Consider the following 23,435-nt stretch of genomic DNA (forward strand, 5'->3'; position numbering starts at 1 on the left):
CTGCTGATCTGTAAAGTCCTTTTCAGAGTCCAAACACTGCACAAACTAATTGCTTGCAAACTACTTACAAAGACTTGCAATCTACATTTAGAGGAGAAAGGTTTTACTTAAAAATAATGATAATAATACAAAATAAAATCAATTACAAAATAAGCCTGAGTATCTTCATAAAAGAAAATGAGATTTTTCATGGAGATTCTGTGTGTGTTTTGGAGCTTAAAACAATTGTGTAGTAAACGTATGATATATTTTTGCACAAATGGCAATTCAAATATTCAAATACGACTTAAGTTTTTGAGTGCTATGCCTTTCCTATATCCAAAATCTCCTATTCAGAAAAGGCTCAGGAAAGAACCAGACATTTGATATACTCCACCGTGACAGTCTGTCCTCTACCATTCACCAAGCAATGCACGGAACTGTAGGATGAATTCCAAAACATACACTAACAACACAGCCTACTAAGAGGCCTAAGTCTTTCATTTATGCCATGAGTATTTAAGTATGGCGACCTATAAACATACATACTTATACAATTATTTGATATAGAAATGTTCAATAAGTTACAAAAGCATGAGTACCAACATCACTAAAACCAAGCTGCTCCTGCAAGCCTCTGAGAAAAGCATTTTTTTACACAAACAGAGACTGGAAAATTTTTTCAGGGAATCTACAGTTTTTCATTCTTTCCACTGCCCTAGGATTTAGGGAAACACCAGGCCTTTCCCTGGCTTTGGGCAAAACGACAGTCAACAGCTCTTCCTGGAACTACTGGAAAGCTGCAGACCTCAGCTACAAGATCCCATCAAATTGTTACTAATTCAGTTGTAGGATGCATTGCTCATGTGTGCTCTGCTGGTGGAACACCTCATGTCCTCTATTTTAGAATTGGAGTATTCTGGCCAGCATTTCCTCAAAGTTCATTATGTGCTGCCACGTGCCATGAGGATAACAGAAAGGACAGTGCAAGACCCACTTCCTTTTCAGTTTCTTTGTCAGCTCTGAATGTTATACTAATGAGACAGAGGCAGGTCACGGAAAGTACATGCAGATAGCTCACCCCCAAGCACTTTAACGACCACACAGTGAAGCCTTCCTTTCTTCTTGGAGTGTCTGTCTACAAGCTACACTCTTGTGGCTCACACACAGTAATCTGATGTACAAGAGTTCAACTAAAAATAGATGGCAATAAAGTTCTGCCAAAAGAGGTGTCTGCTCTGGATCGCACCGCCAGCAAATGGTGCTTCCAAAAACTATGTGTGGAACCCCATATGGCTGCTTTCCAGATGTCAGCAATGCAGATGCATCTCAAGGAAGCAGCCGAACATGCTTGCTGCCTGTTAAAATGAAGCATGTAATGGGAAGGGACCTAGCGGAGCAGACAAACACAAAATAAAAGCCCTTGTTATTGCTACTTAAAAAAAATCCTTTGAGATATTGCCTAATGTATGGTTTAACAAAGTGGTAAACATTTTAAAAAAGTCTTGGCATGAATGTTTATATTCTGCTTGCTGAGGTAGCTTTCCCTAGTAAGGATGTATTTAGATGTAAAAATTGCAAAAATACACCACTACAGTTATGAACGCATAAGGCTAAGAAGTACTGTCATAAGCTGCCCAGTAGTTCCAAGGTGCTTATTTTGAATTTATGGAAAAATACTTATTAATCCCCTAAGGAACCTAGATCTCAGACGCTGAGTAAAAAATGCTCTTATGTAAGAGGACAGCAAACCCTATTAACTCCTAGTTACACCTTCAGAGAATTGACTGGAAATCCAGATGTCTTATCTCTGTAACCTATGATGTGAGCCCAGATAATTTGCTCCTTTGTTTCCAATTTCACCTCAGCTATACTTGCTTTGCATTGAGTTATTTTTTTTGTTACATAAATGGAATAAAAACTACATTTGTGCAGGCTACTGTTCAACTGAAACCGAAAATTTCTTTCAGAATTTCCCCCTTTATTTATTGTTGGGGCAACAAGAATGTTTGAAATTAACTGGTAATTCACGTGAGATTATTTTGGACATATTTGGTCCAATGCGATGGTCCTATCAGTTTGATGACTGAAAACATCAGCATCTCTTGCTGATCCTTTAAAAAAAGCCTTTCATTAATATAATGGTTGAAGGTCACTCTCAAAATATGACTGACCTAAGAAAAACCTCACCCATGAGAAAATCCACATGGAAGTGTAAATATAGGCAACATACAGGTATGCTCTCACTGCAGTTAGTTATTTGCTGGAATATGGTGCTGATATTTTTATATTTAAATTGTGTTAAAAATCCTCCCAGTTAACACACCATTAACATTACTGAGTCACGTATTTCGTATTTTTATCACTAACAACAGTGATAGGTGTATTTGCAGCATATTGGAGGAACATCCAAGTAACTTTACGAGTGCTAACAAGAAGGAAGCATTAATCCTTACTTTGCAGGTGAAGAACAAATGTACAAGACACTTCTGTTGTACCCGGCAAAACCCAAGAACAAGCAGATGCTGTATTTCTAGGCAGACTTGAGCCAGCTAGGGCAGTTTCGCTGTCCTTCCTAGCTCAGTCCATGACACCAAACCCTACCTGGCAATAGGTCTTGTTTACAGGACTTACTCTCTGTCATGCAATTTCAGACTTACCTTGCAGCTTTAAGATTTTACTGTATGCATATGGGTGAGAAAGGAAGAATGACTCCACAGAAGGAGTTTCAGATGCTTTACTTTTACTGCCGTACACACCGTTTTCTGAGGTGTTTGGCACTAAGGGTGCAATATATTAAAATGATTGATTGATTGCATTTTAAAAATAGAAGTACTGTTCTGATACTGGGATTAACTATTATCATTAAGATATGGCAGAATTTTAAACAGCTCCGAAGCTGCACCCTACTGTGAATGTAAAGTGCCCTTTCCCATCCCCCCTTGTGTATGCTATACACACAAACCAGAGTTTTTCATAAAGGAACCAAGTAAACACCACTAACTTAATTCCTCTCACAGTGAATACTGTATCCGTAGGACCACAGTAACAACTCCATAGTGTTCTTTCAATTCCCGTTGTGCATTTTCAGTTTGCTTTCATCAAATTTATAGCCTCCCCTCCCTTTTTTCCTGAACGTTATGTGTTGCTCTATGGAAGAAGCTTAAGAATAGGTATTTTGAAGATGCTTCTTTTAAATAACCTACATATTTTAGATTAAACTGTGGTTAGCAAAGGGGCTGCAAATAATATTAAGAATAAATGGCTCTGCTGGTTTGGGCTGGGATAGAGTTAATTTTCTTCATAGTAGCTTGTACGGGGCTATGTTTTGGATTTGTGCTGGAAAGTGTTGATAACACAGGGATGTTTTAGTTATAGCTGAGCAGTGCTTGCACAGAGCCAAGGCCTTTTCTCACCTCACCGCACCAGCGAATGGGCTGGGGGTGCACAAGAAGCTGAGAGGGGACACAGCTGGGACAGCTGACGCCAACTGACCCAAGGGATATCCCACACCGTAACACGTCATGCTCAGCATACAAAGCTGGGGGAAGAAGAAGAAAGACGGGGAACACTCAGAGTGATGGCGTTTGCCTTCCCAAATAACCATTACACATGATGAAGCCCCACTGTCCTGGGGATGGCTGAAGACCTGCCTCTGATGGGAAGTGGTGAATGAATTCCTTGTTTTGATTTGCTTGTGGCATGTGGCTTTCGCTTTACCTATTAAACTGCCTTTATCTCAACCCACGAGTTTTCTCACTTTTAGATTCTCTCCCCCATCCCACTGGGGGAGTGTGAGTGAGCTGCTCTGTGGTGCTTATTTGCCAGCTGGGGTTAAATGATGACAATGGTGTAATTTGGTGGCCCAATACAGTGTAAACAGGTTCTGATTCAGAGCTGGGTGAGCGACTGCAGCTACAGGGAGACCCTGCCAGCAGCATGTTCGTGCCAATAGAAAAGAACAGTTGATGGCATCTACCCAAGGTCAGCTCCTCAAATTCGGGAGCTGGTTTTCTTCCAGACACTGTAAAGTTGCTTGTTTAAACGCAGCCAGTCGGCAACAATTAAGTGTCTAAATAAAACATGCAGATTTTGTACTCCTTTTGAAATCTCCTCCATGCCACGCTGTTTATTTTCTATTTCTCAAAGTCTTCATTATCCAACAATCAGGCTACAAAATGGCGGTCAGAGTGAGGCAGACATTTTGTAACTGTCTCATTAAAAGCCTAACAGAACAATGAAAATGCGCCGAATGAAAAGAAGCAATCCGAGGAGCCAAAAGGAGCATGTAGCACTATGACGACCGAGCTTTTAAGCAAACCCTTTATCTTATTTTGTAGCAAAGTTGAAACAAAGCTGCACTGAGAAGCAACCTGACAGTATTTTACTCTTGTGCAGGCAAAATACAGTGTAGGGCGGCCCTTTTCAAACACTTTCACTTTGGAGAGTGCAGCTCATCACCTATCTGAGCAAAGACTCTGCTGTGCCCGTATACTGTGTGCCATATGGACTCAAAGACCACCCATTGACAGTGACTCCGTCACTATAATCTTAACCACATTCTTCCCTTGAAAGTCCAGACACTAATGTTTTCTATTACAGCTCCAGCAACTTTACAGTCTTCAGCATAGCTTTTAAAGCTCTTGCAACAAAATCAGCAAATGAACATTTAAAGAATGGAGCCTACCTCCATCTCTGCCGATTCAAATTCAAAATTCAAATTTAACTATCTAATGTGTAATAAGCCAGGGACAGCAAAAGCAGAATGGAATAATACCATAGCTGATGAAAGCAAAAAGCCCCAAGAATTAATAAGCCTGTTTCCTTTTTTTCCAATTGTGTGCCCACCAGACTGCTCATAGAAGAATTAGCAACTGAGATATATCCTAAGAAGCAAATGTGCAAATCTTTGCGATCTTGAGTAGCACATGCTACTCATTAAAGATTTAAGTACCTGCCAAATTTCAGGTTTAGAGATTCAGACATTTCTACACTGTTCCCTGAATGTAAAAAAACAAAACAAAACCCACACAAACAAACCTACATCAACTTTTAATACAGAAAACCTACGTTTTTGTCACCATCCTATAAATAAAAAATAGCTGAGGGGATTTTTGCTTACATTTTTTGATGATACAAAACGACCAAAGCAGCTGGGCTAATGTTAAATTTGAGAAGGGGAATATAGGTAAAAAAAAAAAAACACCCCACACTTGAATTATATAATGAAAAAATAATAGTTATTAATTTTAATGAAGCTTTGCATTTGAGCGCCTTGTAATATAGAACTTAAACCAACAAAACAGGTAAAGAATAATTACCTAGGTAGGTATGGTGAAAACACAGGCATATAGCTACACTGACATTAGAGGAGATTGGGCTAAAGCAATGCCTTTTTGTTACCTCTTTTCTGTTCCCTCTTTTTTTACAAAGACTTGCACTGCAGTGTGATGCTGCAACTTGATATTTAATGAACTAGGTCACGCAACAGGCAACTGAATGGGAAGAAATGTCTGGCCCTCAAAAGCCAAAGTTAGGTAACCCTTCCCAGAGTACAAGAGTTCAGGTGGGAGAGTGAACCAGCTACCTGGAAAAACAGCTGGAGAAGTTTCTTTTGAAACTTTCTCTCTTGGTGGGAAAAGGGAGAAAGATGGTGTGCCTTACTGTGTTGAAAGAAAACTACTCTGAGCCCCCCCGACAGAGCAGGGTAAAATCTTCTCAGGATAGCAAAGAATTTAGCCTATAGTTTACGTATGACTGTGACACATTGGCTAGTAAGACTATATATCTGTGCTTTTACATGGGAGAAATTTCCAAGCTACACTGACCATTCCGTTACAAGCAAGTAAGAGATACAGCAAGTGAAAGGTGATTTGTTTGAGCCACCTAGACCTGTAGTATATATAAAAGGACAGGAGAAGAATTATTAGCACAGCCTGTAACCTTGGCGGAGCCAGAGCTGCCCGGGACAGGCACATGTGCGATGCTGTTAACATATGGTGGAGGTCCCGCTCCAGTCTGCGCTACAGCAAGCCCTGAGAGAGACACGTCTGAAGAGTCCAGCTGCTAAACGACCCCCTCCATCGCTCGTGTGAAGGCTGTCTCTTACAACACAATATAGCCCTCTGTGTTCCATGGGAGATGTTATTTCTCTGAGACATGTTATTTCTCTGAGACATGTTTTGCAGCGTCCCGTGTCTTTGCGGCACGGCTAGCAATCTGCTGCACTGCTGTGACAACAGGTGGGACAGCTCTTTCAGAACTTGAACAGACCTGCCAAAACCCAGATGCCTGCCAAGCTTACTACTACACAGATGCTGTGTTCAAAGGTTATGACCCATGTCTAAACCCACCGGTTTAAAAGCAATGTTGATTATGGTTGTCCTCTGCTTTCATTACAAAACCCCCAAATTGTGGAAAGAATTCTGAGTTTTGTTAAAAATTTGAAAACGGGACAAAGTTCATGAAGAAGTTCCCTAAGGGTCGTGATCCTTCAGAGTTCAGTTAACTCCAAACCGAGCAGGGATTAAAAATGCTCCGAGTTAACACTGGAAGTGTGGGAAACTTGTGGTTTGACAAGATTTCCTTACAAAGCCAGGTGAAGTTCCGTGGTTTCTGTGCTATTTCACAAAGAGTGTCTGAGTGCCTTTGAACTTGAAACTCAAAGCAGAATCCAGCAGCTGCAAACTTAAACACAAGCAAGACAAAGATTAAGAAAAAATGTTTGTGTGAGCTCCTGGGAAGAATATACTGCATTTCACCTGCCAATATTTGAAGAATCAGAAGTCTACACATCTTACTTTTCAATTTAAATAAAAACATTACGGAGGTATGGCAGAGGCACAGTTACGTTACCTAAGTGAGGCACCTGTGGGTGGACTGCAGAGTTCCTGTTAAGAGTGCTGCCCACTGCTGTTCTTGCAGCTAATCACATTGATTTCTAGAAGTTTTGCAGTGCCATCCCCACAGGCTCCATCACAGACCCTTTTCTAGAACCACCAAAGCTACCAGGGCTTACTTTCAATAGTCAGGAGGGAATAAAAGTGAAGTTGGTTCTAGCCCTTACATTTGAAGAACTGGAATTAAAAAGATAAAACTGGTAACAAAAAGACAAAACCTACAATGTGGGTTTAAGGTTTGAAGCAGTATTTTCCTTCAAATAATACTTTCCAGTCATACCTCCTCTACACTGCAAGCTTTCAAAGCTGATGAAACAAATGGCTTGGATGCACTTCCATGAGGGGTATTATATTAGTTCATGACAGTGTGAATCTCTGAGCTGTTTGGCGTCTGTTAGCTAGCCGATGCAGAATACTTCAAGCATTCCCAGTCTTCTGGTCACAAACAGCTTGTAAGAGAGGGAAACCAATGTGGAATAATACAATCTGCATAGGCACGAATGGTCTACAGCCATATAACTTAGCAGTTTTGGTTTGCTGTATGTTAGAATAGGAATAACTGTATTCTGTAGGCAATTTATAGTATTTTATGTTTTGAAAGGGCTTTCCTTAGTAGCACTGCAAACAGGAGAATCTACATGCAGTGCATAAAACTGTAAGGTAAAAAGTGACAATTAATTTTGGAATGCAGGAAGCAAGGACAGTAAGCAGCAAAAGAAGTAAGGTAAAATAGGAAAAGAAAAGCTAGATGATTATAGATGAGAATGAAGGTTAAAAAACAACAAGCAAAAATTGGGAGAAAGGTTTAGAAATCATACGGAAAATCAGGCAAGAATAAAAGGACTAAGCATGTTAATTATGACACATTTGTTTGACACATTTTTTTCTTAAGTGTAAAACCTTTTAACCAGTAAAGAAATATTAGTTTGGTTTAATTGTGATTCTACTGTTAAATCAGTAGAGAAAGAGAAAAAACCCTAAATTTTGTCAGCAGTTTTGATCTTTGGGCTTCCTTCTTTGGTAAAGCATTCCTCAACCACTTGTAAGTGCTGGAAACTATATATGCTGGTCCTAGAATAATATCCCTTGCCCCACCTTAATCTCTAACAGAAAAGCTGTAAAAAAAAAAAAAAGCGTTTCCATTTAATGGTTAATCACATCACCTCAGGATCACTGCAGCATTCTCCCTAGTTGTAGTTTCTGCCTATTGGAGTGAAGTTTTGGAAAAGAAGAGCAGAAAAATACTTTGCGGAGAATCACAAGTATTACACCTGGGTTTTTATTATATAGCTCTGCATCCATTTTTGACAGATCTATTTCGTAATTGAGGAGCTTTATATAGGCCTCTTTAAGAGAGAGTCAAATTGATATAGCTGTGGGCATACAAGAGCTGTGATTTTTGATTGTGAACCTGGATAAAGCTAAAGTTGTAAAAATTATCTGGAATAAAATGAACTAGAGCAATAACAAACCCCAGAGTGCTTTCTTGTTAGTTTAAAAAGTACTGGATTTACCTTTATGACCTAATATGCCTCTTTATATACATGCCTCTTCATCATTTATGTAAGACCAGTTGCCATGACAACCAAAAGAATTTTTTTAATAAAGGAATGCCCCCCTATATTTTAAATACTGCAGGTTCCTGAGACAAAGAAATCCACCCCACAACTCCAAAGCTACAAAATAATACAACGTAAAAAGAAACTGAGCAAAAAAAAAAAAAAGGAAAACCCCGCACACCAAATGAGTTCTGCATGGAAGTGATATTTCTGGTCCACAACTCCAAGCACAAGTTTACTGCTTATTAGGAGCTTTATTACCGATACCTTCTACATCCATAACTTCCTTCTGTGTCCCTATGGCAAGCCAATCAAAACCTGTGTCTCTTAGTTAGACTCCAATAGAATAAGCATAACACAATGCACAATGCAAGTATTGCAAGGATACAGTCTTAAATGCTAAGAGCTCTGTACCTTCTGAGACAAAGGCATCAGTCAAAATTTGATGTGAGATAGTGATGAAAAGCTCATGAAGTGCCAAGGAATAGCAGGTCCTGCTCATCTGAGTAAATAGCCTTCAAACAAGACTACATAGATGGCCCAAAGGAGGTATGTCTTTGCAGGATCAGGTCCTTGCAGTATAAGTAGCAATCCTGAAGTTTACTTCTAATTACAAAGACATGGAAATGTATTGGTCAGTATAAATAACCATAGCCTGGTGGGAAATTCTGGGAAGGAAAAGGTGAACATCTTAGTTCACTGGAGAGAAATGCTAACTCCTCAAATTCTCCCTGCATGTTGGCATTCTTAAGGTAGGGACTTCTGCATGCTTTGTGCTGGTCTAGAGCAACTTCTACCTATCCCACAAAGTTATTCAGACCACTAATAGTTAACAGTAAGTGTACAAAAGAGAACAATCCCACACTGTCTAGGGAGATGAAATTAAATATCCTAACAGACATTCCTGTTCATATGACATTCTGCCCAACAGGCTTCCTCAGATATTACAGTGATAACAATACAATTAGTTTCATTATTAATGCTAATTCAATGGGAATATAATGGAATAAATAGTTCAAATTAGCAATTTCTTTTAGGAATTCTGGGATGGCAACAGTAACATCTGTTTTTCATAAAGCGACAACAGACAGCTCAAACTTCAGGTTTGCCTCCTCTGCAACAACAGGCATCACGATATCTTGGAACAGTTTCTCCTGGAAAACATGCTAAGGCACATGAAAAACAACGAGGTGGTTGGTGACAGCCAACATGGCTTCACTAAGGGGAAATCCTGCCTGACCAATTTGGTGGCCTTCTATGATGGAGCCACGGAACTGATGGACAGCGGCAGAGCAGTCGATGTCATCTACCCGGACTTGTGCAAAGCATTCGACACTGTCCCACATGACATCCTTGTCTCTAAATTGGAGAGACATCAATTTGATAGATGGACCACTCGGTGGATAAAAAACTGGCTCGATGGCCGCACGCAAAGAGTTGTGGTAAATGGCTCGATGTCCAGTTGGAAACCTGTAACGAGTGGTGTCCCTCAGGGATCGGTGTTGGGACCGGTCCTGTTCAACATCTTTGTCGGTGACATGGACAGTGGGATTGAGTGCACCCTCAGCAAGTTTGCCGATGACACCAAGCTGTGTGGTTCCGTTGATACGCTGGAGGGAAGGGATGCCATCCAGAGGGACCTTGACACGCTTGTGAGGTGGGCCGATGCCAACCTTATGAAGTTTAACCAAGCCAAGTGCAAGGTCCTACACCTGGGTCGGGGCAACCCCAGGCACTGCTACAGGCTGGGCAGAGAAGAGATTCAGAGCAGCCCTGCAGAAAAGGACTTGGGGGTGTTGGTTGACGAAAAGCTTAACATGAGCCGGCAGTGTGCGCTTGCAGCCCAGAAAGCCAACCGTACCCTGGGCTGCATCAAAAGAAGCGTGACCAGCAGGTCGAAGGAGGTGATCCTGCCCCTCTACTCTGCTCTTGTGAGACCCCACTTGGAGTACTGCGTACAGTTCTGGTGTCCTCAACATAAAAAGGACATGGAGCTGTTGGAGCGAGTCCAGAGGAGGGCCACGAGGATGATAAGAGGGCTGGAGCACCTCCTGTATGAAGACAGGCTGAGGAAGTTGGGGCTGTTCAGCCTGGAGAAGAGAAGTCTGCGTGGTGACCTCATAGCAGCCTTCCAGTATCTGAAGGGGGTCTATAAGGATGCTGGGGAGGGACTCTTCCTTAGGGACTGTAGTGGTAGGACAAGGGGTAATGGGTTCAAACTTAAACAGAGGAAGTTTAGATTAGATATAAGGAAGAAGTTCTTTACAGTGAGGGTGGTGAAGCACTGGAATGGGTTGCCCAGGGAGGTTGTGGATGCTTCATCCCTGGCAGTGTTCAAGGCCAGGTTGGACAGAGCCTTGAGCCACATGGTTTAGGGCAAGGTGTCCCTGCCCATGGCAGGGGGGTTGGAACTAGATGATCTTAAGGTCCTTTCCAACCCTTATGATTCTATGATTCTATGATTCTATGATTCTACTAACCTGGAGCTAGGTAATGATTCTCCTGCCAAACTTAATGAGTTTTCAGCTACTTAAGCGGGCTTCAAACTAATGAGCATAGGTAGTATTAGCGGCAGCATAGCCATTGCAGCATGCTGTTCACAAGGGACTGGTTTATCTGCCTGAGAGGCTGATCTCCTGTACTGCCACATCCAGACAGCACCTGGGGCCCAGACCAGCCAGCCAGAAGCTGGTTTAGATATATTCTGCTAAGATGCAGTTTTGTCATGGGCTTCAACCTAGTTCTTACTTGTGTGACAGTGACTATACCGAAAAACAGCACTTGGACTACCAGGATGATTTTATTAGCAGCACAGCATGACTGGATTAGCAGCTGATGCACTGTGTTAACTCAAGTTTGAAGTCTCTCGCCACTTCTCTATTGCATTACCAATTTAAACATCAGTAGCACTTGTTCTTCAAAACAGGCTCCCGAAGGACTAGCTGGCTCAAGCGAAAAGCACTAACCACTCCACAAAACTAGAGGTTTTTGTGGGTGAATGAAGTTAAGGTCCCAGTAACACTTGAGTTGGGTCTGTAGTTAACACTTCAGTGAAGACAGATCCTTATTTTACACATGCACACTCGAGAGTTTATAAGATTTTTATGTTCTTTTTTTTTCCTTCCCATAAAGTATTTATTTTCTGAAATACTTTCTGAACTGCGTAATTAACACCATGTTTCTGATTTTATACGGGAGGCTGCTTTTTAAAGATATTTTCAAGCATAAATTCTGCACAAACCATTCCATGTAAGTTTTTTACTTCTAAAAGCTTCCCTCTGCCACATTACATTTTTCTGAGTAGGAATCACAGATTACCTAGTTCAGAATCATTGTTTACAGGAGTTTTATGTTTGAAGTTCCCATCTTTTATTCCTGTGCAACTGCGAAAGAGTTAATCTCACATCTTAATGGGAGCTTGCCCTTAATAAGAAAGCATTAAAGCAAGCCAACAATAATAAGCTAAATGAAGGCCATTCTTTTGCCTTTTGTCAATATTTTCATAGCGACAAATAGATCAAACACAAGATATTTTTTGAGGCTTTTATTTTTTCCCTCTTTGTAAATCATAAATGCTTTGGTATATTTAATTTCAAAATGAGTTCCCTGTGGATTAAGCTAACACAACAGGTTAAAAAAACCCTCCCAAACCCTGCTATATCTTAGATGGAAAAGTACACAAAATGTTCTTTTGCTATTTCCCCCTGCTCGTTTTCTAGCTGTTCCTCTTTCCCCTACAACTAAAGACCAAACTGTCTGCGTTAATCAGAAAAGTTTCACAGTCCTATTCTTAGACTTCAAAACACTGTAGCACATATTTTTCCAAATAAATAAAGGATTTTAGACTATATCCAGAGGAAGATACTCAAGTGTCTAAATATTTGTAACAGCACACAGATATAGCTGGCATATTCGTATAGGAAAAGGTAGAAAATTGCCCCCTGCAATATGAACTCAGCCCTTGTAAAGCAGGGGGAATACCTCTGTTTTGTGACAGCCTGTGTCAGTACTACTTGGTGTCTGTTTGTGACAGAAGGGTTTGAAATGTGTTTGAAGACTCAAAGGACTGTTGCTCTTGAATCTGTACCAGTTTTAAATCTTCTTAAACAAGGTCAGAAGACGTTTCTGCCCAGTGAGAGGTATTTGTGAGACCTGACTAACTTTTCCATGCAAGGGCACTGGCCAGACTCTGAAAATATTCCACCGCAATACTTGCTTGTCAGCGGGGATTTAATGTGTGGACTTGAATGTCCTTTCTCTTGTCCTTCTGTCCTTACTGGTTACATATGGCCAAGGGCTCCTCAGTGAAATATAGAGTCCAGCTGTTAACAACTGCTTGAACATATGGACCCATTCCGTTAATGTACTAGGCTGGGGCTTAGTTCCACACCCCCATTAAATCTGTGTCATGCTAAGTCCTTTTCCTGGAAAAAGCTTTTGTAGAAACAGCGAATTCTGGTCCAGCTGTAGACAGACGTGAAGGCAGCAGTGGTGATAATGAGACAACCTATGAATGGCATTATACCAATGCCTCAATGCAGAGGGGAGGTCCAGGCTGGACCACCTCCTCCTTCATGCAGCTGAATCAGAGCATGGAGTCTCAAAACTAGAAGCAAAAGAGACAAAACAAGTCTTATGTTTGATAAACCACCAACTCTTCCAGCTGACCCCACACAGCTGTGATGCCTACCAGCACCGAAAGAGCCCATCACGAGAATGTCATGAAAACAGTCTGGGATCACCACTTCCTCAGGTGTTTGGTGCCCTGCCTGGCCCTTGTCCAAAGTAAGAGAGTCCCCTCTAAAAATTTTGCAAGAGTGGTAAAAGTAGTGGCAAATTACTTACAAATGGCATCCTAAGTTTTAACAAATTTCTCTAGAGAGAGAGGCAGGCGTGCAGCGTGAACACAAAATAATGAATGCTAATTCACAGAGAAACGGAAGTCCCAGTTGCAGCTTCGAAAGATTATGAATTTCAGCTTTAGCATGGACGCAGTTTGGTTACTTACCATGTATTTGAAACGATTGAAGTGGGTTTTTTCTGTGTTTATTTTGGAGTTGGCTATTTCTAAGGTCACAGTCCCTGCTAACGGAGGAAACTGCATCTCTAGGGTATTGGGAATTAAACAGAGGAAAGAAAAAGGCACAGAGAAAGTAACTGCCTTACAGAGAGAACTCAAATGTTTTGTTTCCTTCCTTGTTCAGTCTGTAGTCAAAAAAGAACTTTACAGTAAACATTAACTCTTTCTTTTTTCTTCCCTCCCCAGCCCCAAACTAATGTAATTCTGAATTTCACAGGAATTATTTTTTAACTTTTTCCCTTCTGGAATCCCTGCAATATAAAGGGACATTACATCTTGTTGATTGGCTTTTACAGCTTCAGAGGTTAGGCTTACCACTCTTCTGCCTGGTGACATGTAATGGCATCTACGTCAAGCCAAGTGTTTTATGCAGGCAGTGTTCTGACTTGGAGAAACAAACGTGGAGGTGTGGGAAAGGCTGCAAATGTTCTGAGAGCCTTGGAAAAGCCAATTGCGACAGAAATCAGGTACTGCAGAGGACACATATTGCACTGAGACCACAGACTACTGTGCCTGGAACCAGAGGAAACCAGAACTGAAGCAATGGTGTGGGAAAGGACAGGAGGAAGCAAACAGACAAGCTGGAAAGACAACCAAGGCAATTCCACCATAGGGAAAGGGCAGCACCTACGCTATCCACCTGCAGTCTGCTCTGTCCCTGCTCAAGAAGGTCATGCAAGATGTTACCACAGCAAAACTACACTGCATATCTGACGAAAGGAATTCACTCCAGGGTCTTAGGTGTTAAATAATGCAAAGAAAGATCAAAGCCAGCAGCTACATGAAAAGAGGCTTCCTTCATAACTTAATTGCTCATTTGCAAAATACCAATGTTATTTATTTAAGCAACTATGACCTTTTTTTATGCACTGGTAATGTAAATAGTTATGTGTGGGTGTCAGAAGAACATCGTGATAACAAATTACTAATACCTTTGATCAGGAGTTGCCCAATTTATTTGCTGGGATAGCATCCCTATAGAAATAGAGCGGTATTGTACCTCGCTGAGTCAGGGGTTACAGCTGTTTCCAATTCTGCCCCAGTCTCTGCATTTGCAGCAGAGAAATCCATTTGGATGCATTTTTCAGATGTCTTTTTTCTGATGTGAGTACCATGAGAAATACATGAAGATTATGGGAATCCTTCCTTTTAGTTAGCCTCTGCTCTTCTTGGCATATCACAGATTATGGTAGATGTCAGGTGTGCTCCTTCAACTGTAGTGCCAAGAAGAATTATTTTGAGGTGCTCAAGTTGTCTTCCATGGCTCTAGTTGAACAGATAAAGCATGTACAGACAGGGAATGGCATGTACACACCAGTCCAGAGGACATGTAATGTCAACTAGAATTGGTTAGGGAACAATGTGATTAAGACAACATCAAGAAGGCTAGAAAGTGAAGGAAGACATTTCCATGCCTTAACAGTGGTACAACAGTAGACATAATCTGTTCCTTACTTGCAAAGGTGTTAGCAGTAAGATATAACGATAAAGGGAAAGTTTCTAGTCTCTACTTATTACCTGGTCCCAACTAGGATAAAGAACACCAAGAAAGTGCACCACTTCTTGAAACAGCAGATTGTAAGAAACTCTGAGGGGAAAAAAGAGGGAGTAGATACAAGAGTTCTAAGAGTGGGAAAATAAGGAAGAATTTATCCAAATTACTCTTAGACTGTTATTGTGCTTCAAAAAGAACACTCTCTGTCTCACACCCAGGCACTATAGTAAGAAACTATCTTTTGTTTCAGTGAGGATTCTCAGACTTGGGATATCAATAAAAATGGGACAGGAGCCCATGACAATATAAAATAATCCTCTCTTCAGAAATTGTCTTGTAGATGTATATGCAATTTATCTCTAGGTGATATCTATATGTTCATATGCAGCCTGACCTGAGTAGGGTACATACCCGTACAATACTTTCCAGTGACACAAAAGAGCTGCACAGCTTTTTCTTTTAAACACCTGCACAGATATTCTGTAACATACATGAGTGTAGGTGTAAAAATACAGATCAGAACTGACTGCTACTGGTGTGAAGCGAAACTGTATGACCTCTCAATACCATTTAAACACATTTGTAGGCTTTAATAAAATTAAACAATATTGTTAGCTATATTAGCACAACCAAACAGTCCTTGCATGGTATAGAAGAACTGTGCATGCTAGAATGAAAGTATCAGTAAATTCAAGAACTAATAGTATTAAAGCCATATGGTCACCACATTAAAAACCAAGCTTTTAAGAGTTCAGGAAGGAGATTTAAAAGCCTGTAAAGCAGAATCAGATAGTGAATACACAAGAATTGTGTGCGTGGTTTGGGACTTGTTTTACTTAAATTCCACTGTAATCAATACATATTTTGGAAGGCAATGAGATACTCCTCAAGCAGATGATGTTATTCAATGGAGTCCGAATATGAGAATATTCCTTCTGACATGCTGAGGGCATGTAGAAGTACCAAGAAAGATGTTCTAACTGAAACATGTGAATAATTAACCCTAAAACAATGTGGAAGCTGCACAGATAGGAAGAGCACTGTGTTACAGTTCAAAAAAAACCAGAATGCAATGCTGAGGGACTGCAGAATTTTCCGGAAGCTTAGGCTGTGGCACACCTTGCAGGAAGGTACTGGTTTGATTTGTTAGCCTTCTGACAGAATAAACATTTTTCAAAATGTGTTTTTAGAATAAAAAGCGTAATTTAACTACAAAGGAGCAGAAAAAAATACGTTCAAGTGAAAGATCACTTTCTCAACTTCTTAATACACATTAGGTGACTTACCAAAATACTTCTTTCCTGAGTCACACTACTTCTAAGTCTCCCTTGTTTGCTTTGACATCTTATCTGGAACAGACAACAGTAAGCAGACTTCGGTTTGCATGTTATGAGTGAATCTGAAATAAAGAAAAGAATTTTGTTCAGAATTACTTTTATTCTCCATACCTCAAGGAACACAAACACTGTCAAACTTTAGTACTGACAGATCTGAGAATTCCACTGAGCTGCCAAAGAGAACATCCCAACTCATCAGAAGCCAGTACCAAATGATTCCATACAAGATGGATCGAAGCAAAGGCAATTTTAAAATAAGGTTTCATCCACAAAAGCTTCTTACCCATAACACTTATTGTTCAGCTGATATCCAAGAATAAGTATGAAGCTCATTTAATTTTTTTTGTAAGGTCTATTTCCAGTGGTATGCTGTTCAAAATATGACCATTGCTTAAAAAAACAGAGAATTTTCTATTTCTGAGTCTCAGATTTTCACTGCTCCATTTCAAAAACTCTCACTTATGAAGAATGACACATTTGTATTTAACAGCATGGCTCATGCACTTTCGTACTGACTGGAATACTTTGATAAGAGCAAAAAGCTTCAGCTTTTTGTAGCTGAATCTTGTGAGTATGCAATGCAGCAACCCAAAGTATTGATCTAATTAAGCTCCATGGCCTTGATTTTATAATCAAAAATCCGATCCCTATTTTTATTAACATCAATAAAGAGTCCATATGAGTTAATAATGGAATCACTGTCGCTACATAGCAACTTCAGACTGCATAGAAAGAATACAGTATTCTGAAGATCTCTGCAACAATTATCTTACTTACACCTTCTGGTTATCATCATCAACTGTTTTCTCAGTTGCCACAAGATCCAGGGAAAGTATGTGAAGCAAAGAAATCCTGTTGCATCAAATGCAAGAAACTAACTGGTGGAAAAAAATCATCCGCCTTTTATACTATGCTTTGTTGCCTAGGAATGATCCCTTATTCCTTTTCAAAAGTGGTACCAGAGCTCTTCAGTGCATTTAACATTACATCACTGAGCTGCAAAATCCAATCATGGAGATAATAATGTCTGCTGGTTTTAACTACTCCAAGCATCCTGGTAGAAAAAGCAAAAATACACCATCTTCCTCTGTTAGAATGTTGTTGAGAAGTAGTTTTAGGAAACTATGACCACTCTTCTTAACTAAGACCCACTGCAGTCATGGCCTTTTCTGTCATCCTCAGGACTGTAAACTTGCTAGGAAAAAAACCTTCACAAACCTTGCCTTAAGGAAGACCTGGTGCCAAAACCTACACTGTAAACATCTAACCATCTTCTATACAGATTAAGTTATACTCAGGACACAATGCCTTCCTTTTTCAGTGGCTGAACTCTCACTTTATACCTTTTCTGAACATTATACAGAAATATATTTCCTCATTCTTCCCGTGTGAGAGCTGTGCAAAAATCTGCTGCTGACACAAGCAGCAGCCTACCCAAAAGCAGTGAAAAAGCCTGTAAAAGTCATTGGCAAAATATCTTTTAATTAAGAATGAAAGTACACCCATGATGGAACCTGATTTGTGTTTTACTGCTTTTAAAACTTCACAATGTACTAATTCCAAGTAGTGATGTGCTACTATTTTGGTAAGGAAGAACCAGCTTTTTAACGTATCATCAGGCAGTGGCAGTTGCTATATTATTCACATATCCTTTCCCAAGATATAGCTCATTAAAAAGAAGTTTTGGGGGGACTTGCTAGTAGCGAGATGGATGTCAGTGTCTTCTCCCAAATAACGAGCAATAGAACAAGAAGAAATGGACTCAAGTTATGCCAGGGGAGGTTTGGACTGGATATTAGGAAACATTTCTTCACCAAAAAGGTTGTCAAGCATTGGAACAGGCTGCCCAGGGAAGTGGTTGAGTCCCCGTCCTCTGAGGTGTTTAAAAGATGTGTACATGTGGCACTTAGGGACGTGGTTTAGTGGGGGACTTGGCTGTACTGGGTTTAATGATTGGACTTGATGACCTTAAAGGTCTTTTCCAACCTAAATGATTCTATGATTCTATAAATAGCACTACAGTGACAAAATATAACTTCTCTCATACTTCTGCATTTCTAAAGACATAAAGTAGTATTTGTGAACTATTCTTAACAGTAGCTGCTGTAATTATTCACCAAAACACCGGGGGAAAAAAGAACTGGTACAGATTAAAATGTATTAAAGCCATTCACAACTGGTTGTGTCCTTCAAGGCAAAGGGAATAGCTAGAAACCCGAGTTGTAAGGTATAATTCAAGATACGGTTTTCATAAAACACCTGCTGCCCCAAGTACTGAATAGACACACTAGTTATTCCTCAAAGCGCTGTGCTGAAAATGTACATATGAATTAAAGAATCATACAAAGTTGTGTGTGTGCCTAACTAGGCTTGCCCCCATGCGGAGAGAGATTAGTATATTCCTTGCCTGGACTCTGACAGTTGGCTATGAACAGTTGTGGTTTGGCTGCAAAGAGCAAACCTCTCTGCAGGGTGCTTTACTGTGATTTTATTTTAAAGGGAGGAGTAATATTTAGTCTTGCTAATGACATTTTCCAGAAACTGCTTCAGATACATACTTTCCCACCCTAAAATTATTTTTATGATCATCAGTACAAATTCAGCTCCCAAGAATAGACTGTTTTCTTACACATACAATGGCAAATTGAACTGATCAAAATCTAATTTATTTATTCTCTTCGTGGATTTTTTCCTCCAGTGGTTATATATGTATTTATGTAAATTTATATTCCAAATACTACTATTTTTTAAATAATAAAAATTATTTAAAAAAATAAAAATTATTTTAAAAACATAATTAAAATAAAATAAACAATAACAACTTCTTAAATTACAAATAATGAATTAAAAAGGAAAGCAATACCATCAAACTAATCACTTCAAACTGCTCTGCTTCTGTAAGGAAATTGAAGTTTTATGCCACCAGTACTGAGAATCCAATATAAGCCTGATCCTTTGCACATAAAATGCCTTGCCTTTGCTCCAGACTCTCAAAGCCAGCTACATTCTGGTTATCTCCTTCACATGCCATATGTGTCCCACAACACATAAAGTACCTCAGCTTCTTGTCTCCCTGAGAAAAAGCGATGCTACCTGTGTTTTGCATGCCTACACACAGCAAGTGCTAATTTCACAGATTAAACAGGTTTTCTCTATCTGTAACCACAATCTATATATTGCAATGCCACTAGGGATTTCATTCTGCTTTACTATATCGTTATCCGTTATAACTGATGTATATTTAACTAGGGACATACAGATCCATAAAATAGTATGTTCTATGTTTTTATCCTCTGAAATATGAATTAAGGAATTGTCTTTGGTGACAGCCTGTTCTTTTGTCTGTGCATTGCCAGCACAAGAATAACAATGCTCAATGGATTTCAATCAAGAATTAACAAGAGGAATGAAAACTATTTTATGTAGTTCCATTTTCTCATCTACACCACTAAATCAGGCGTGTCCTCTCCATATTCGTGCAGATAGACACTGTTTTCATACAGTTATAAATAATCACTGAGATTATCATCACAGAAAGAAGTTAGCGGGGAACAAACATATAAAAAGCCTTTCTGGTTTTGTTTATTTATACACTGTATTTCACAGCACTTTTTCCTATCATAAGTCAACCAATTAGATATTGCTGAAAGAAACCTTGTCCAACAACCATAGGAAAAAAAAGAAACCTTGGAATTACTTTCTCAAAGAAACTAAAAGCAAACCAAAACAGGGCAAAATACTCAAACGATATTATATTAGAAATGATATACCAGATTTTACCAGCTGGGGGAAAAACGACAAGCTAAGCATAGCCCTGTAAGCTTTCCCATTTTGCTAATCCTTCACTAGTGCATGTTCCTACAAAAGACTTCAGCTGAATTCCAGTTTAATGTCTCCCTAGACTATCCTGTAGACATTCTATTTAAATACGTTCTCATTTTCTTCATGTCATGTTATGTGTTTCTTCCCTGAAAGTGTAGTGTCTTGTCCTGAGAGGGTAATACAGGTAACATTTAATTCATAATTGTAAAATAATAGCAGTGTTTATCAACTCTCAATTCCACTGGCAGTAGTAACTCTCACAGAATATACCCACGTAACAGAGGCCACATGCTCTGGGATTCCAAAACGCTGCAAACAATTTTTATCTCCAGCAGCAGGGAAGGAGGAAGGTCGAGAGAAGCCAATTTGCATGAAGACTGGTGACTAAACCAAGTCTCTGTCCTGGTTCAGAGAGTTGCCCTTAGAACATTCTCTCAGTCTTACAAAAATACAGTGTTTGTACAATCACAAGCAAGAAAAACAAATGAACTGTAAAACATACTTGAGTTTCCCTTTCAATGGCATCTATTTTTTCTGTTGCAGTTTTGCACTGAGCATTCATTAATTCAATAGCAAAACAGTGGATGAACCGTAAGGCCTAAGAGGTGATCTTTAATTTCAATTTTCTTTGTCTAATCGCTGATAAAAGTATCCTCAGAGTAGACACTACACAGTAACAGCCTGGTACCTAGCTCCAAGGATGTAGGTAAAATATGTAAACTAAATCATGTGCCAATTAATACGTACCACTAATGCAGGTATAACCTTAAAAAACATAAATTCTGTCTAAAATCCAGGAAATTCACAGGGAGATCATTATTTCTGCTTTTTGGTAGCTAGTGGTATACACCCCTTTCACCCGAAATACTGATGCATTTTCAAGAATCCTCCACTGAATTACATGGCTCCTTTACTACGTGCACTCTAACTAGTATTATTTCAGCAAGCGTCACTGAAGTACTGCAATGCAAATAGAACTTGTATTCTCATCTCTACTTCTAAACTGTCCTCCTGCCCTAAAAAAGTGGAATGCATGTGACAAATTCAATGCACTTTGTACTTTTCACCAATAACACAATTTGGGAACAACCTGAGAAATTTAGGCACGTGATTAAAATGATGCATGTGAGTAGTTCTCCACATCTCAGAGAAGCCTATGTCGACCAGTTACCAAAAAAACACCAAAGCCTAGTTACGATTAAAACAAACGTCCTTGCAATGAGTGTATCTACTGCCCAAATCCAGCTTCCACTTCCATCACGAAGAAGAGTCACCTGTGGTAGCCTACATACTGTTTTTTATGTAAGAGCCTAGAAAATCACATCCTCTTCGCCTCTGTTTCTCTCAAAGGCTGCAGATTATCAGCACTCTGCTTAAAAAGCTGGGTGGTGTGAGATCTGCAGCTCGCTGGCTGCACTGGGTGGCCCAAGGAGGACACAAAAAAGAACTCTGTAGCAGCAAGTTCATACACGCTGGACAGAAACCTTATCTTTCTAAAGACCTGAACAGATCTAAAAATCCACTCTTCTTTTCAAATTTGTTCAGTAGCCACAACACTACAAAGTCTGAAAACCACTCCTTTACACACAAGCTAATCCATGTGCCAGGATGATCAGGTTTGTTCACTTCATATTCCCAGGTGAAAGAGCTTACTTGGGCACTGATACCCAACAAAAAGAGTTAAGAAAGCTTTCCTACAGTGGGAAGCATATTTTCTTCCAGTATTTATACATTATTCCAGAACAGTGCAACATGTATGAACACCTGAAATCAGTACGACTATGTGCATTTTACACATTTTGGTTTTTTACATTTTAATTATCAAAGCACAAAGAGGTTTAAGTAGTGAAGGTCCTAAGTTTAAATTCATTAAACTTGGAAGTTTATTTATCTGAGCAGAGAAAAATCATCACACTGAAAAATAACTGAAAAATATTTTCAGAATTGAAAAGAAGTAACTGACATTAAGTAGGGAAGGGAAATTTTGTTTTAATATGCAATTTTAATATAACACCTCCTGAGGATGGCATTTGAGAGTTCACATAAATATTTTAACACTCTAAATTGCATCTTTACTGAACTGTACATAATCACATTTATTATTATAATTTTCACTGAAACAGAAACCTAGTAAACATACATTTAATTTCAGTACCTGAAAGCAGTAACAGAGCTGTACCTTTGCCTGCACTCAATGTCCATCTTCACTGTGCCCAGGACTATTTTCAACTGCAAATGACTCCTTAAGTTATAAATGCACAGTAAGATACATAGCTGGCTGCGTGACTGAAATGGCTTCCGGAAGGAGGATGCAAAATCTGAACTGTCACCTCCAACTCTGTTTCTTGGTGACATGGAGGCAGAGCTCCACAAATAGCTGAGAAGTTATATTAAGAGGTTGTGTGATGTCCTGCCAGGGTCTTCACTAGGCTTCTATAGCATAAAGGTCATATATTATTTATTTATAGAGAAGGATACTGCACAAACTCTATTAGGGAGCTTGTACTTCTAACCTAAATGATTCCATGAAATCATGCAGTGTACATCAGATTTTGAGAAATGGCATTAAAATATGCCTATAATTGAAAGGTGTCCTCTATAACTACCAGATGATTTTGATTCAGGAAGAAAATCAAGATCCATGGTTAAATCTTGTTCAGCTCGGATAGAGCTTACCTTTTTTTATGGTTTAACAGAAATTTACTGGAGACTTCTGTTAGACTGAGCAGAGCCAAGATGAGGATTCCTCTTATTATGTAGAGCATTTAGCACAGCTGTATCTTTTTTCTCTCTATATAAAATGACTTTCTCTTCTGCGTTTGCTTAGCACATGGTATGAGATGCTGTAAGTATAACGACTATGAGTCCATCCTCCTCAGCCATAACATACATCACTTTTCATAAAGTGATTGGTTAAGATTTGATTCCCACCCCAGTTCTGCCATCCAGTATCTGCAGTCGCTTGGTCAAATGACTTCTGCCTTGTCTCTGCTCTCCTGGGACCAGGTAGTAGAGCACTTATGTTTGCCAGACAGCTGTTGTATGGCTTAATTATGTCCACAAAGGAAAATAGAATTACTGCAAATTGTTCTTCAAGGACTTGAAATGCATGACATGTCTGTCAATAATATCAGCAAATCAATCAGTATTTTGAGTATATAAAATACAGGATACTCTCTAAAAAATAAACACCTTTTTCCCTTTTCAGTTAAAGAAGGGACTAAAGTAGCCTTCAGTCCTGTTGTGAACCTTGCCTTCCCTCCC

At 39.5% G+C, this 23,435-nt stretch overlaps 1 protein-coding gene across 11 annotated transcripts in view; it reads right to left on the bottom strand.

Moving 5' to 3' along the window:
• Positions 1 to 23,435, bottom strand: part of PPARA (peroxisome proliferator activated receptor alpha) — a 207,920-nt gene that overhangs the window by 108,879 nt on the left and 75,606 nt on the right. For all 11 annotated transcript variants that reach the window (XM_030480535.1, XM_030480517.1, XM_030480523.1 and 8 more), the window contains one exon: positions 16,299 to 16,411. The gene's annotated coding sequence lies outside the window, so the exon portion shown is untranslated. The remainder of the gene's footprint in view (positions 1 to 16,298; positions 16,412 to 23,435) is intronic.

Source organism: Strigops habroptila, chromosome 3 (genome assembly GCF_004027225.2).
Source record: "Strigops habroptila isolate Jane chromosome 3, bStrHab1.2.pri, whole genome shotgun sequence".
NCBI lineage: Eukaryota > Metazoa > Chordata > Aves > Psittaciformes > Psittacidae > Strigops > Strigops habroptila.